Here is a 15,724-nt window from a genome sequence, read left to right as displayed (position 1 = left end):
CTGCCTGTTCCACATTCCACAACTCCACTCCTAGACTACCCATGAGATCCCTTCCCAGCAAGTTCACTCTCGCCTGTGGGATCAGTAACACATCTGCAGTTACCTCCTTCCCATTCCACTCCAGTCTCACTTCCTCCAGTACGTCTGCCTTGACCAGAGAGCCTCCCACCCCCCACACCGATACCGATGCGCCCCGGGATTTCGCAATCCCTGGGATGTTCGAGAGGCTCTGGTGTCCACGAGGAACTGCCGTTCCTCGCCAGTGGGACCCACCGTGATGTTTACCAAGGGTTCCCCGTGGGTCCCGGTTGGGGAACCATGACACCCTAGTCGTACAGGGGGAAACTCCTCTCATGTTCTCCCGATGTTCAGCATTATTGGGATCCCAATTTGGGTCTGCCAGAGGGAATTTAGTATCTGCGGCCAGGGCATTTGGGACATTTGCATTCCTTTGCTCCCAAGCCCCGAGCGCAGCTCGCCAAATCTGGCCCCTCTCTTCTGGCGTATAGAGGTGGGCTAAAATGTAATTCAGTTCCCCCAGGAGTATTCCACCGGGCCGAGAAAAAGTTCCAATTGTTCGGCGGCGGTATGGGCGTTCTCTTGCATACGAGGGAGGGTCCTTTTTAATTCCCTCAACTCACTGGGTTTGATGGGAATCGTTACGTAACTGGTGACGGCCACCCCCTGTGCGTTCGTTCCGTTCGGGACTTCCCGGACGGGGAAGGCACTGGCCAACCTTAGAATAAAGGGCAAGTTCTGAATGTCTTGGTTCAGCTGGTCCAGCTCTTTCCGCAGCCCGGGATAGGGTGGGGGCGCCGGAGGGGGAGCGATAGGAAGAGGAGGAGGAGGAGGAGGTAGCGGCCCCCATTGAGGTCTAGTCAGCCAGAGGTCCTCCTCATCCTCCTGTTCTTTTTGGACAAAAATTTTGGCTAACTTGGGTCGAGGCCCCTCCCAATGAACATGGAACCAGACTTCCACATAGGGTTCCTGTGTTAACATTTTATGCTCCACAATGTAGTTTTTAGTTGGGTCACCCAGTAATTACTGGGGATTCCAATGGTAGGGGAATTCGGGGTCCACTAGTGGATATTTTCGCCATTCTTTAGTGCACAAAGTTATCATGGTCGGTTTTCCAGACCCCTGGTGAATGGACACAACCAGGGTGTCTCCCACTGTTGCAACAATTGTCCTAATGGAGAATCCATGGGGATTCCCCCTACTGCATTTTTCCCACTGGCCCCTGGCCTTACACTCTTACTCTGCGCCTTACCCATCCTTCCTGACTACGTTTCCCACCTTACAGAAGGTCCCGGACTCTTCTGTCCCCTTGCGGCGTCCAACGCCTCGTAACCACGCTAATCTCCCCGAGATTATGGGTAGGCTGTACTCACCAGACCTCCCGGAGGTCTCCTCGTCGGCCGACTTCCTCTTTACTTCTGTCTGACTGGCGATTGGAGTCCCGTCCTGGACCCGACTCCGGGGAAAACGGGAGACACCTCAACGGGGTGTTACGGCCGATTACTCACCGGTTCCCCACAGTCCGGTCCACGTCGAGGACTCCTGGCTGGCTCGCCAATTTTGTCAGAAAACGACAGACACGGGTTCGGTTATCCAGTAGACAGAAGTTTTTATTGGGCACGTTTGCAAAGGTGGGTCCCTCCCGCAGCAATGGAGGAACCCCGAAGCAAGGTCTGACAGGTTTTTATACCCCCTATCTGTCCTCCCCCTCCTGCGAGGGCTTGGCTCACAATCTCACCTTTTTTACTGCCCTGGAGCGCCGCTAATTAACCGCAAAACCGCAGACATTCCACTTTCCGAATCCAATCAGCGCAATATACATTCCAATCCCCACTTGACCCGACAGCCGCCCCCTGCCGTTTCTCTTCACTCTGGTGCGATCGTGCCTCTTGCCTGCAGTCTTTCCTCCCTCCTGCCGTCCCTCTCCACTCTGGTGCGAGTGTGCCTTCTGCCCATCCTCCCTCCTGCCACCCCCCCAAGGCTGCCCCATGGTGCACAGCGCTCTCCCCTAGCAAACATGGTTCGTTTGAGGCCCTCACTTCTCCCTGCCTTCTCACAGAAGCAACTCAGAGCATTTTGTAACAAAGGAAATCATTCCCTCTGCAGCACTTGACATTTTACAAGTAGCTAAGCTATGCACAAAGGACCACTTCATACTTTAATTTAATTTGTTTGTATTGGTAACATAAATTCAAGTGATAATAATGTAACCATTTTATACAAAGTATAAATGATAATTGCAGCTACAATTTAAAAGATAATAATAGAGATAGAGCTGATGTGATTATTTTATCTCTAAGTTCAGTTCCAATAGTGAATGGGCATGCCAGTTATCAGCAAAACAGTCATTTGTTCATTACTTCCTCTCATTTTATTTATTTGCTGTGGTAAAACTGTTTAATTTTTCACCAGCTATGTGATCCTCTCAGTTTTTGTTTATATGTGAAGTTGTACTTTTCAACTATTTGTTAATTTAGGAAGCTGGCAATCATTCCACATACTTATTTCTTAAAACATTATCCAAATATATTCATGTTATTACTCAGCAACCTTTGTATGGATGTCCTATTATCACTTTAATTATCCAGATTTCTTTTTATTTTCTTGAGTGGAAAGTGGGGAGGAATATTATATTGCCCTCGTTGGGCAGCCAATGAAAGCAGGGCACTGGCTCTCTATTTAAGACTGCAAAGTCTTCCTTTCTCTGCATAGTTCTTAATGTTCTTGGCTATTCATACACTCTCCCCAGTTTCTAATATTACCCTGGCATGAATGAAACATCTCTCCTCAAAGTGCTGAACAATCTCATTCCCTGGAAAGCTTGCAGTGGCTGTTTCCAAGCTTTCCCTTGATATCTCCATGCACACGTGCTTCACCAGCAATCTCAGCAGAAATTTTGTTTCTGTATGAGTGCGTGCATGCGTGCACACGCACACACACACACAAACAATCTGGAAAAGCAATTGAAGCTCTAGAGGATGAGCTGTTGAAGCCTTCTAGACGATGAAGCTGTTTTAGCACTTCAGCAGAGGAGTTCTGTTTGTGCCAACATGTTTTGAGAAGAGCTCTTTGAATGCTTTACAAAACCCTACTTAGCAGGGCGAAATGTAGAGGGGGAGCACAAGCATGTCTGCAAAGCTCATGTTCTCTGTCCTTGAATGTTTTTCTTACGTTGAATGGGGAAATCCTGGGAAACTAGTTGTCCAGAGTACTATTTGCATTGAAGTGAACCTTAATAAAGCTTCCTTTGATTTTTCCTTCCCAATGTGGGAAAATCAGAAACTAAGCAGATGTTGAAAGAAAATTGGAGATGGGACTATGTGCACACAAATATGATTTCTTCCTCATTTTTAGCCCTCATATGAGTAAGTTTTAGATACCCCAAACAGCACTGATATATGTAGCTCTAGATACTTGAAATAGGTTGATATTTATGGATAAATTCAGTAGAGGTGTGAGAAGGAGACCAGGTTAATCTTTACCAGGAACAAGAATTTGTACTACAGCTTTTATAATCTACAGCTTTCATATTCCCTAGCCACCAACTCTTTCATGGTTTTAGATACTGTCCATGTTTATGCATTTGTTTTAACTTGCATTATTTTTAATTACTTGATGGAATGATTTGCTGTCAGTTTTTGCTAGCTGCAAAATCACTTTTAGGCACCCTAAAGTACTCAAACCTGACATATTACTTTGCCCAACTGTATCACTACCAGAGATCCTAACATACAATTTAGCCAAGGAATTCTCTAAGAAACTCAAATACTCATAGAGAGTGTGAACATTCCATTAATTCACTACTACGGTGCCTCAAGAAAATCAAAGATCTAACCAAATACTCAACTAGCACAGCAACACCCACATAGCACACAAAAGAAGCTGCATAAGAACCCTATTCAGACAAGCAAAAATGCATTGAAGGAACCCAGAACTCCAGACAGCAGAGATTGTCTATTTAGCATTTTCCCAATATGATGGATACCCATGCAGCTTAATAAAAAAGTGTCTATCCACGCAACCAACCACAGGAGAAGACACAGTCTATGAAAAGAATAAGTCTTCCATACACTAAAAACTTCTCAGAAACCACCAACAGGTTACCAGGTATCCCACAAACCAATAAAGTCCCTTCAAAGTATCCTAAAGAATCTCAAAGACCCAAAAGTCAAATAAGACAAAACAGGAGCCATTTACAACATACCATGCAAAGTCTGTGAAAACCACTATGTGGGACGAACAGGTGGAAAACTGGCAGAATGCAGCCATGAACATCACTTGGAGGTCGGGAGACTCAATGAACACAGACAAGTTCAACCACAGTTTCAACTGGGAAGCTACAGACATTTTAGACTAAGCCAGGTCTAAGAATGCAAGAGAATTCCTAGAAGGTTGGTATTCTTATAAATTAGCAACCAACAGACATTCAGAAATACGTATGTGTGAGCCATTCAAAAGGAACAACCAAAGGCAAAGAAAAAGGCAAATAGCTCAGAGAACATTGTCTCTTATCATATCCCTATTAACCAACATTAAATAGAAACCGGCACTTAATCATTGCAATAAGCACCAGACAATAGCATGCTGATCAAAGAAGAATCAGTACCATGAATCAACACGTCCTGCCCAAACCCACCCAAAGGGTGGTTTTAACCTGACAGTCAAGAAATCTCACCATCCCATGTTAAACCATTGATGATGTTACCTTGTCTGGTAGCAAAACACCTACAAGAAAACCACACTCAGAAAACATCAAGAACCCAACAAAGCATAATATTTTCTCTGGACTATTCTATGCCAAAATGTCCCTTGTTAGAAGGACACATTTTATTTGTGTAATGGTTCAGAGCCTGAGGTCCTTTCCCCATTGTTGAATTTAAGTGCTCTCCATCCATCCTTGAGTTAACCAAACACTATACTGTCTTGAAATTGTTGACCCCTATCCCACCTCTATTGCCTCTGTTCCCAGTCATTGCCATTCACACAACTTCCCTCCAAGGTGACAAAGCCTAACAGATTTTACATGCCTTGAGGCTGCTCTAGGACACTGTTGGAATATGGGTGAAAATGCTCGTTTAACACCAGTGCAGTTAAGAATGACTTAAGCTATCTCACTCACGAACTGGAAGCAATAATAAGGTCATGCCATTAAAAAAAAAGAGAGAGATGTTTCCAGGGCATATTTGAGATGAAAGTGGAGAAATCCCCTAAGAGGAAATGTTGTCTGTATTGTAAGCTCTTTCGACAATAAGTGAAGGCCTGTGTTTATTGAGGTTTTCATCCAGAAATGTTGAGGTCACTCATATATTATGAATGAATTTTGATCTGAGGGATGGGTCATTTAATTTCAGAGTATATTAGCAATGTTTAAGGAAAACCACACCTTTACCAAATCAGAGATTTTTAAAGGCCAGGCCTTACTAAATTTCACTGTCTTTTCCTCTGTGTCCTCTCTCTGTCTCTTTTTTCTGTTTGTTTTAAATTGTGTTATTTTCATCCTGTCACTTCTCTGCAAGGTTTTCATGGGTGACATTTCCAGGGCGTTCATTTCAACCCAGCAGGCTGATGTTAGAAAACATTTTTTTTTTATTGTCAGGTAAATGTGGATGCACAAGCTTAGAGAGCCAGTCAAAACCTAGAATAGAAAATCTGAGTTAGGCTGTCTGGCTTTTCTATAGTATACTTATATTCTGTGGCTATGTGGGCTTCTGGGTGAGGACCTATAGTGGGTTCAACATCCCCATGATCACCTTTGTGAGTGGGGACAGCACTGCAGTGAAGATTGGCAGCAAGGTGGTGAGTTCTGGCTGACAAAATTCTCTCTGGAGAAGGAGCGATCGAGAGATCACCCACTTGTGCTTTGGATAGCTGCTTCTCACAAGGAGATTGCAGGAATTAAATTTCTTGTGGTCGATCATGGGTTGAGTGGCTTGGAAGCTGAGGGATTACCATAATGCTCAAAACTTCTGTGCAGCCTTTATGGACACTTGACCTGCAAAAGCCTCACTTTCTTAAACACTTTCAGATATAATTAATTTATAATTTAAGAGGAATCTTCTGTATGGCATGAAAGAATGAAGACCCTTGGTGAGTCACCTTCTTTTTGGAATTAAAAAGAAAAAAAATACTATCTTAAAGGATTTTGACTCAAAAGCAAAAAGCTTAACAAAATTAAGAAGTATTAAAACTGTACTGTATATAGTTTAAGCTATAGATACATGTAGCATTTGAAAATTGGGAGTATGAGGGTCTTTTGATGCATTCGTTTTGATAGTATCTTAGAAAAATGGCCTTTAGCTTCATGAAACAGAGGTTTGATATAATAAATCAATACTGTTTCTTCTATCAATCTATTTTTGACAGATGGGAACACTGTGCTCATCTAGAGATTGTTGAACTAAACTTCCAGCTTCCTACACCATTTGTTCCACTGGTTGGAGCTAATGGAAATTGGAGTCCAACAGTATCTGGAGTATTACAGGGTTTCCTTTTGTCTTATAAATAGATGATTGCTAAAAGACACATGCAACAGATTAACTCCCCCCTTGGTCCTGCTGTGTTGCCTCATCATGGTGGGGTGTGTGTGATGGTGGTGGTGTTCCTAGGAAAGATGAGGGAAGAATGCTGTGAGCATACGTCGAGAGTATAAACTTCCTGTGGGGCGGCCCAGGCATGAAAATAATTCCAACTGCCCAGTAAAGCAAGCTGGCACTTATATTGGGCAGCGACAATATAAGAAGATGCTGGAGGCAGATGATCGTTTTAGTGACAATGGCAAAACTGTCATTTTATATTGTGTGGGAGAAGGCATGGTAAGCACTCCTGTATTTTATCAATAAAACTGTGTGGATAAACAAGACAGAAACTTGTCCTTGAATGTAAACCACCCAGACTTATCTGAGAGTTGGATGACCTCCACATTTACATAAATAAACAAACAAATAAATAAGTGGCTCATCATACAAATACTAGTAGATGGGCCATTCACCATTCAGGTTGGATGGCATTCAAGATGCTCCTGAGGAAGACCTGAGGATCTTTTGGAGTACTAATGATTTTATGATGCAGCTAGATTAAAGCCTTTGGGACATCTAGCCGCTGATGTTGCCATAAAAACGAAAGTTAAAAAATAACTGGAAACAACAGCAAATGTAGTTTATGCAAAGAGAATAATGAGGCTGTTAACCATCTAATCAGTGGCTATAGCAAAATTGCCCAAGAGACTATAAGACAAGACAATGATCATGTGGCAAAAATGATATATTGCAATTTATGTAAAAAGTATGAATTTAATGCCCAAAGTTCTGGTATGATCATGTTGAAAAAGTGCCCCGGAATGATCACATAAAAATGTTATGGGATTTCTGAATTCAGATAGACTAACAACTGGAACATAACACTCTGAACATCACAGTAGCTGAAGAAAAACAAGTTTTACTGATAGATGTGGCAATACTAAATGATACTAAATTTGCTCAAAAGGAACAAGAAGAGATTGTAAAATACTGAGATTTAACAACTGAAATACAGAGATTATGGAATAAAGAGGCAAAAGGTTTTCCCATAATTATTGGAGCATTAGGAGTTATAACAATAGAATTATTTGACCTCACAAAAATCAGTTTTGCTTGGAATCACATATACTGTATATGATGATGTTATTTGGACATTTCTTAGGTTTTGGTATAAAGCTGAAAGTGACCCTAAATTACCAATATCTGCTGAATATTCTTCAGGAAAGACTATATAAAATAACTGTCATAATGTTGGACCAGTTACAGAATTTCCCAAGTCTTAAAGTTTTTGACTAGCAATTTAATACTGCATGCAAATAAATTCTGTTTAATGTATCATTAAGCAATGAGTTGTCAATGCAATGAAACTAAGGCATGTTGTTGTCCTGCTTATTTTTCTCCCCTTTCTAGCCGTACATTTCCTGAGCAGGCCTGTTAAACTTTTTTATTTCAAAGACATTTCTATCCTTTTAAACTCATCACTGATGAGAAAGAAAATACTTTTGATACAGCCATCATTAGAACAGTAGCTTTCGAGTCTCAGGCTGCATGGATTGATGTTGGTTGCTTCCTGTTGGTCTGTGGCAATAATGTACCTTCAGAAATCCAGCATACTTTAGTTGAACAAAATTTCTATGAGTGCAAGCAGTAAACAGAGGGCTTATTCCCCCATTTCTGAAAAGGGTTTGAAATGATGAGGGAATGGATGTAAACTAATAACTGTGCTGAAATCTGACCTCCACTATCCCCAAGGTTTTCTCCCTCTTTTCAGATACACTTTTGCTTTTCTACCTCATTCTCAGACTGCATTCAAATCCACCCCCCCTTTTTTTTAATAGATGAGGAATACATTTTTCTTTTAAACACCATTTTCAATCTGTGGGATTTCTTCTAAAAATGCATCTCATTCATGCAAGAAGTCCTTCCTTCCTTCCTTCCTTCCTTCCTTCCTTCCTTCCTTCCTTCCTTCCTTCCTTCCTTCCTTCCTTCCTTCCTTCCTTCCTTCCTCCCTCCCTCCCTCCCTCCCTCCCTCCCTCCCTCCCTCCCTTCCTTCCTTCCTTCCTTCCTTCCTTCCTTCCTTCCTTCCTTCCTTCCTTCCTTCCTTCCTTCCTTTTAAACACAGATATTCATAGTCAGTTGTTATGAAATATAAAAGCAGACCTTTTCCCCCTGCCCCCCAACCATAGCTTCCATATCTAGTCCTCAACAGAGCATTCAGAAACATGCATCTCCCACAAAGGTGGAACCATTTTCCAGATGGTAGAAGCTGTAAGGGAAAGCATTTTTATGCACCCCCCAACTAGTGGTTTGAAAACCTGTGCAGAGGTTAAGTCAATGAATGACATTTCACACTTAAATGAACCTGGAGAGAAAAACACTGCTTTTAATGCATTGAAAGGGATTTAAAAGTGTAAATGGATTGCTACATATGAGATCAATCTAGCACATTTTTATTTTGTTTTCTCAAAAGCTGGCAAGATTGACTAGAATTGTTGCAAAACTTCCAAGAAATTTCTCTAATAGAAGGGAGTCTATTTTAAATAAAAAGCCCAACAGATTTATAAGGAACTAGCTCCATGGACACAGAAAATAATTAATTATTAAGTGGAATCTTTCTTTCAATAGCTGTAAAAGCAACAAGGAATAAATTATTATGAGATCTGTTCCAAACATCTATTTACTTAGGAAGATTAAAAAGGATATTTAGGGGTCCTTCTCTTAAAAAAAAAAGAGCTTAGCATGTGATCACCTCTGAGTAGTCTGTGGCTGTTGCTCCTTGCCCATCTAACCTCTATTGCTTGGATTCTTCTGGGCCACTTGGATTCTGTTTTTGAACCACAGTCTGCTACTGTTCACTTTAATTTAAGGTTCACTGTTAAATGTATTGCCAGGAAGTCTATGCAGCCTATATATCCCAAGGCTGTGGAGATCTTTGTGGAATGCTTCATTTCTGAAGCACGGACCCCTCATGAAAGTGATTTGGGAAGCAACCCAGGCCTACCAAGCTCCAAAACTATCATATTTAAAAACTATCAATCAAGCAAAAAGGCTAGCATTTCCCTCAACTGAAGTACAGCTGTTGGTGGGATCCAATTTTATCTGTAATAAAATTACATGAGGAGGTGATCTCACAGAGGTTCATACATGTGTGAGGAATGTATAGCTCTCATTCAGACATTTGGCTAGATGTTTGGAAATCAGGGAAAAGAATATGGCCAGCATGTCCACTTCATTCTTTACCTAGTTTCATACTGTCTGTGATTTTAGCTGAAATAGTGATGTCACATGATCTCAAGCAGTCAGTACTGATATCAGAGATTTCACTGCCCAAAATGCTGTACAATTATAGAGAAAGAGAAAATTAAGAAAACAAAACAAAACAAAAAAGTGGTAACAAACCCTCATGTTTTAATGTATATATGACCCAACTGCATATTTCCTATTTTGCAAGAATATATGCTGCCTTGTCAATACAGTTTGCTACTTCTGCATTTAACGTTATGCAGAAATGACATATTTTCTGATTGTGTGGCTGAGGAACTGCTCAGAATGATGCTACTCTCTTTGAAATGAGAAACAAAGGGAAAAAAAGAAAAAAAAAACCCCAAACAAATATCACATATATAAGCATAACCTAATCTAGTACATAATTTAGGAATACAGATGGATGTTGTAAAACACACAATGTTTTTGAGTCAGGGTTATGATTAGTTGAGTTTATGGTTGTATGTCATAAATAGTATAATAAAATTACTCCCTTCACCAAATCTTTCAATGGTAAGATGATGTGTGGTCAACCATGCTAGCTTTAGGACAACTTGAAAGAAGTTCCAGTTTGATGCAAAAGTAGTAGGCCTATTGAACTAAGGTTGAGTAATGTTGTGCATAACCAAAAGGCTAATGACTAGAATGATTAAACACTTGGCTAAGTTCTTCACCCTTTGATTCAGGTAAGCAATGACCTGAGCATAATTACCATCTTTAATGATCCATTTAATGAAAAATAGGAAACTGCTGATTAAAAATTAATAACAAGCATAATAAGAGTATAATAAAATGGATTGCCCATTTTTTTAAAGAAAAGAAAAAGTAAATATTAGTAATAGCAAGACCTACTAATCCTTTGGAATTGTAGACTATGATTTTTTGAATACTGGGTGATGTGTGATAGTATTTAATTGTAAAATGGAGTGAATTAAGTACATAAAACAAACAATTAGATTAATGTAGTTTGATAAAATAGGGTCGGGAGACAAAAGGGAGGAAAACTAAATTATCATGGTCTAGCGTAAGTGCAAAGCTAAACTAAACAATCAGATGGCTATAAACACTAGGAGATGTCAAGAGTAGACAGATGTCCCCTATTTTAAAAGGCATCCTTTATTTTAAGCCTTTATAGATAAAATGTAAAGGATTGTACTTCTTCCAGAATTATGTATTAAGCCACTTGGAAAACTAATGCATTTCTCAGATTTATTCTCTTTCATACAAGCAGAATAAAAATGATTATCATTTTATCAATCTATAAACGTCATGTGAAAAAGATAAACTGAAGAGATAATATCATATGAAAGTGTTGGAATTTGTTTTTAGCTGGCAGATAACATAATTCTACTGTCTGGCTTTAAGTGCAGAAGCTCAAACAATCATTCAGACATAATGAGAAACTATTGCTTGTTATTATGAGAAGAAACCATATTGATCTCAGGCTTTGCCTCAGTTTCTACATGAAGAAAAATAAACTAGAAGCTTCTACTTCACATTTACAAGAAACCATACCTTGCCTTTTCATGTGAATGTGGCACACTGTATAGCATCTGATTAAACAAGGAACTAGCCATCAAGCTAATTTTTTTTTATTTTATTTATTTATTAAATTTCTCCCCCGCCCATCTCTCTTGTGTGGGCAACTCACACAAAACATTAAAACCATAAATACATATAAATACATAAAACATCAAAATTTAAAAAACATTACTAAAAAAGAGGAAAAGGGGAGTCCAAGAAGATGAAAAATCTAAGGCTGAAGACAGGAAGCCTCTATGGGGCTAGCCATCCCCATGCTTGAAGTATTCCCTCCCCACCTCGGGCCAAGTGACAGCAAGAAAATGCAAGAAAAGCTCCATATCACCAAAGGAAGAACACTTTGTATTTTTTAAGAGAGGGTCAGATAAACATAATTTAAAGTATGGCATGGAGATGGCCCTTATTCCTGATAACTGAAGTCATTGTGATTTTTCTTGTGCCAATTGAATACTATCCTCTAATTTCCAGGCATTCAACTGTATGAGGAAGTGTGAAACAATGAGAGCAAATACACAGTTTAAACCTTTTCAGAGGCGGCCAAATAGATGTTCTTGGCATGCCATTAAGCCATCTAGTATCAAGGAAGTTTCATAGGACGCCAGCAGAATTTGTTGTTGTTGTTCAGTCGTTAAGTCATGTCCGACTCTTCGTGACCCCATGAACCATATCGCGCCAGGCCTTCCTGTCCTTCACTGCCTCCCTGAGTTTGCTCAGTTTCATGCTCATTGCTTCAGTGATGCTATCTAACCATCTCATCCTCTGCCGTCTTCTTCTTCTTTTGCCTTCAATCTTTCCCAGCATCAGGGTCTACCCTCAGCAAAATAACCCCAACCCTCTCAATGATTCTGCGTACTCATGATTAAATGGATTTGCTTACCATGGCAGAATTTATTTGGTGGAAGAAGGAACTCTTGTAGAATCATTTTGCTGATGTGTAGAGTCCCTGATGCTCTCTGAGCTTGGTTGTTTGCTTGCAGACATTTCATTACCCAACTAGGTAACATCATCAGCGCTAGTGAGTTTGCTCCCTGTTTATATACAGTAGCTTGTCCTGCCAGTGTTGGTGTGGGTGTGGTTTTCTCCTTGTTTGCTGATGTTTGTTATGGTGTTGGCTGTGTGGCATTGATATATAGAACAGAACATGATGTACTGGAGGGGTCTGGAGAAGGGAGCAAGGATGCTTCACATACTAAGGTTTCCTATTCTAATATATGAAGAGGTAATATCCCTATATATGCCTGGAGAGATTTGCAAGGAAATTAAAGGGGAGACATATTAAAATTTCCCTCCAAGTCAAGAGTCAAGGGCTCGGCTAACATAAGATCCTGAGAATGGAACAACTAGAAAAACTCTTTCTACTGGTGTGGCTTTAAGAAGAAAAAGTAAAGGTGAATAAACAGAAGATTACAACTGTGATACACAATGCTTGTGGCACATTTATCTTCTTGCCTGAAACAATCTGGAATATGTTTGCAGCAAATGCAAGCTTATAACAGCTCTTAAAGAAAAAGTCAAAGGATTGCAGCAGCAAGTGGCTACATTTCAGTTGATGAGAAAGGCTATGTATCATTTCAAAGAAAGGAGGGTCTACAGTAAAAATGGACAGTGGAAGCAACCCTCCATAAGGAAAACAAAGCAACAGAAGAGCCAGCACAGTGGATGAGAGTAAGAGCTAGAAATAAGAAATGTAGAAAATATTCTGCATCACTGGAACTCAGAAACAGTTTTCAGGTCCTTTCAGATGAAAAACACTCTGGGAATACAGGGGTAGATACCATGCAGAACAGAAGATAGTAGATCCCAAAGACACAACACAGGATACAATTGTGCCCTATAAAAAGCAAAACAGAAGAATCATGATAGTTGGTGGCTCACAGCTATAAGGAATTGAAACAAGCGTGTGTTGAACAGACCCAGTGGTCTGTGAAGTGTGCTGGGTGTGTGAAGTGTGAAGGTAGAAGCAAGAATCAGGCATGAGATAGAACAACTTCCAAGACTTATTAAATCACTGGCAGTTATTACTTCTTGATGATACATGTAGGACAAATGATACTACAAAGAACATTACAACCGTATCACTTCAGACTTTGAAAATGTCAGAAGGAAGCTCAAGACTAGTCCATGGAAGAGGATCAAAAAGGGAAAGAAAAGTACTGCAAGTCAATGACTGGCTATGCAAATGGTGTCACTGGGAAAGATTTGGTTTCTGAGACCATGGTTTAAAGTATCTAGATGATTATCTTGCTGATAACTTTATCCTTCAAAGGGGGCTCAGCCTGGTTCTTCCAGGAAATTCCTGACCGAAGGTGGAGGAAGATATAAGAGTATCTTGCTATCCTTGTTTGCTTGTTTTTAAGAAACAAGGTAAACTTCTAAGGACAGTGATATGGGGTGGAAGGAGTACAACTCGAGTCTAGTTCTACCTATATGTACATGATAATGTATTAAATTATAAGACTTATATTCATTGATATTTCATATGATTAACAAACTTTTATCACCAAGGTGCTGAAAAGATTGTGGCAAAATAACATAAACAAGTCTTTTAAATTCAAAACTACTTTAGTTTTAAAAGTAAAAAAGACCTGTGATGCCTAACCCAAAACTAACTATGCAAAACCTTTGAGGACAGCATAGATTACATTCCTACTTTAACCTTCCAAACATACCATTTGGTCATAATTTTAGGAATGCTTGTAAATGAAGAGTCATCATACTCCAGATGTTAATAAAGTCTTTGGCAATGAGTTTTAATGGGAAAACTCATTAAACAAATTTACATCTGTAGGGGAAACAAATAACCATTCATATAGACATTTATGCTGACAGACCGGGACCATAGCTGCAATCTTGCTCCATGGTTTACCTTGGAATAGCTTTATAACTGTGCCTGTGTAATCCCAACTATTTTCCTACCTCTGATTTATTGTAATACAATTTTTGTTTATTACATTTCCAATACATTTCCAAATTTTTGTGTTTAATTCATGTTATTCAAAAATTAACTCTGTTGGAAGACCTGATTGCCCTTCTCCTCCTCCTCTTCTTCCTTCTTCTCTTCCTCCCCGTCCCCCTTCATATAAAATTAATTATGAATTCTTGGAAGGTGCAAGAATGTTTTCTCTGTCGCTCTATTTACTTCTTGTCTTCTAGATAGTGTAAACGAATCTCTCCTTGTTGGGGGAGGAACTGATACACTGGAGCAGGATTGATTCTTCTCTGGTACTTTTACAATTCTCTTATTCTCCAATGAGATCTGCACATATTTATTTACGTTTATAAACCAAGTGGAACCTATGGGGGAAAACTAGGGGAAAAAGGCATTTACAACCTTACTCTTACATTTTTCATGATGGTAAAATATATGCCCCTTGTAATGATAGAGTTTAGAATCTAATTTCTTCAGTTCACATTTTGCTATGTAGATGGCCTGGGTACATTTGTTGTTAATGTCTCTTTGTTCCTTGAGAAACTTAGAACAATTTCTCATATTTCAGATTAAGGTGAAAGGATGATAAATGCAATATAAATAATAGGACTGGCTTCAAAGATAAATAGGCAGTTGCTTTCTCTGTGTTCAGCTGAAACATTCTAGCAAAATATGGGGAACATGTGATATAAACAAGGAATTTGCTTCTACTTGCAGTTATTTATCTTGACAAATATAACACAGCATGTGTTTTAATAGAATCTAAAGAAAAAGCTAGAGAATTGTAGAAGACTGAAAATTTAAACCTATTACACATTTAATCTGCTTCCCCAGCTGCAACATATGCAAAGTGTAATTTGTGCTTGTTACAAAAAGGAAAAATGTTTTAGAGATGATTCTGTGTTTTAAACTCCTAAATTTTGTAAAATTGCTTGCTGCAGTTAGAGACAGTGCAAATTTTGAATGAAATTTATTTTGAATTCTAACCTTACTGCTTAATTGGATATCTTAATGGAAGGGCAGAAGCCATCGTAAATGCCAAAATAAAATAATGGTTTAATATAAGCGCAAATTAAGATTAATCAAAGCAAAATTCTGAAATTGTCATTTGCATGTGGGAGAATAGGCATGTCCCCTCCCCTTTGGGATCGAATCATTGGAGAAAATCGAGCGAGGACAAGCTCTGAATGAAATGTTGTAGGACAGAAAGGTCATTGCTGGAAGTAAAACTCACACCAGATAGCTGTGATGAGATTTCCTTACGTGGAACATTCTTGAAAAGCGAAATAAACCATAGCTTAATAATAATATCTAATTATTATAATTAATATCTAATTATAATATCATAATAATCTCTCTTTAGATGTATCCCTGTTCCACCCACCTCCCAAAGTCCTAGACAGGTTACAATAATAAAAATCAAAACATAAATCAATAGACTGCTCATATCTATAAT

This window comes from Python bivittatus, unplaced genomic scaffold (assembly GCF_059951505.1).
Source record: "Python bivittatus isolate LINGU-HERP-01145 unplaced genomic scaffold, Pbiv_v1 ctg000480_np1212, whole genome shotgun sequence".
Taxonomy (NCBI): Eukaryota; Metazoa; Chordata; class Lepidosauria; order Squamata; family Pythonidae; genus Python; species Python bivittatus.
This window is presented reverse-complemented; position numbering follows the sequence as displayed.